Source organism: Lepisosteus oculatus, chromosome 14 (assembly GCF_040954835.1).
Source record: "Lepisosteus oculatus isolate fLepOcu1 chromosome 14, fLepOcu1.hap2, whole genome shotgun sequence".
Taxonomy (NCBI): Eukaryota; Metazoa; Chordata; class Actinopteri; order Semionotiformes; family Lepisosteidae; genus Lepisosteus; species Lepisosteus oculatus.
In genome coordinates, this window is record NC_090709.1 from 23,723,247 (window position 1) to 23,725,276 (window position 2,030).

The 2,030-nt window shown below is 43.7% G+C and overlaps 1 pseudogene; it reads left to right on the top strand.

Moving 5' to 3' along the window:
• The first annotated feature begins 152 nt into the window (after positions 1 to 152).
• LOC138219015 (5S ribosomal RNA) lies at positions 153 to 268 on the top strand (annotated as a pseudogene).
• The last annotated feature ends 1,762 nt before the right edge of the window (positions 269 to 2,030 follow it).

Below are 2,030 nucleotides of genomic sequence, written 5' to 3' on the forward strand. Positions count from 1 at the left end.
GAGTGAAAGGCTGAAGTGAAATAGAGCGGGGACGAAGGCAGTGAAGAGAGAGAACGTGGGAAGAGAAAAACGCAAGGCAAAAAAAGCAGCGTCGTAAAAGAGGTGACGGAGCTGTCCTCTCAATAAGAAGGGTGCCAGCGAGCCTTGCTCTCGCTTACGGCCACACCCCCTTGAGCACGCCTGTTGTCTGATCTCGGAAGCTAAACAGGGATGGGCCTGGTTAGTACTTGGATGGGAGACCGCCTGGGAATACCAGGTGCTGTAAGCTTTTAAGCGCAGGAGGCGCCCTATCCCCGCTCGCTCGCTCATTCCCCTGTTCACACGTGCAGTGCGGCTTGTCCGTCTGTTTATTTGTCAGCTTTGGCGAGACACGGGTGCTTGTGTATTAGCGTGAGCGTTTTTTATTCTGATCAGGAACAGTTTAACAAGTCCGCAAAGGATCGAGGAAAGGTTTATCGCCAGCTGAAAAGAGACACAGCGCTTCGGCTGTGGAGACTTTATTAATAAGGCCCCTCAGTAGTTGAGATCTCTGTTATTCCCATCTAGAAACATGCAATCAGCATGTTATTGCTGAAGCAATAGTCACAACATTATTCCACACCTGGGTGAGATGCGGGTTATGATGACAGTCATGCTTTCTACACCTTATACTGAGCTCAGAAATGGACCAAGCGGACATCTCACGAGCAGATCCCTCCGCGTATAAGAAAGGCAACTTGTCTCAGCAAAAATACAAAAAGGCAAAAACCCCACACTTGGAATGCAAACCTACCCTAAAAAGGAAACACGGTTTTAAAACGAACTTGATTTTCCCCTGGAGAAACCTTTTTATGGACACACATCGCATCTATTACACATGTAGAACTAAATATAAAGATAAAACTTAATATAAGAAGTCATGACATATCACACATGACGAAGTCTGGTCCAGAATAAACAGTTTACACTGACCCACCTTTATTTACCCTGGTCACTCACTTCTATTAACTGTTTAACTGGGTAACAAATTAATATTTGTTTCAATTTGGGATCTACACCTGGGAGCCCTGAAATGTTGGCCAGAGGGGAGAAGCTGATATTCAGACGTGAGAATATATTAAAATAAAGGATCTGATGTTGTTTTTCACCTGTCTAATCAAAGCTTGTTCAAAAATTATCTGATTATAGGACACACGAGTTTATAATCATACTCATTCCACTTTTTAACCCCGTATATATGCACAATATGAAACGTATATACACTAAATCTCACGTGTGACTCCCATAATATACATTTCTTTACAAAAATTAGAAACACTTACTACAATTATCAACCCCCCATGACGAGGCAATATTTAATACCTTTGTTTCTTTGTGGGTTCAAAGTTCTGTCCTGTCGTTTCACACGTAATGTTTTAGTAGTTATCTCAATTTTCCTTTGCAATTATCTCCAAGATCATCATCAACTTTTTGTAAAACGCTATGGACAACTGATATTTAAAGAAAGTCCTGTACCAAAACGTCTTCGTAGGGAAAGACAACTTTTTTTTCCTTACGTTAGTCGCTACACGGTTACTCAAAAAATCCATTCACCGCCTTTAAAAAAAAGTTTCGTTTTTTATTGTGGTTCACTGACATTTCTGTCACAATTCTGAGGGACCCCAAATAAAATTCACTTGCCGGTATAAAGACGCCGGCGAGGATAAGACAGGTATCGAGCCACCTGCGTATCTAGCGGACGTTTAAAATAAAAAAAATGGCGTGTAATGTTGCGAAGGGCTACTGTTTTTTTTTTATAGTTTGTCGATTGTAAGGGACGTGGGCCGCGACAGAAATACTGGACGGGGTGGGAAAAGGTTTATTGATGGTTTATTGTACCGCAACGGTCACAATTGACTCACCAGCAAAGATGGCGCCGAGGCCACATCGACTCCCTCCCGCCCTGCCTCGCACCGAAGCTCGAGCTGTGGAGCCCGACGCCAAACCGCCGGTCCACGGGCGCGGGCGCCGGACATAGACGTCATTAACCCTTCCGAGGCGCAGGAATTATA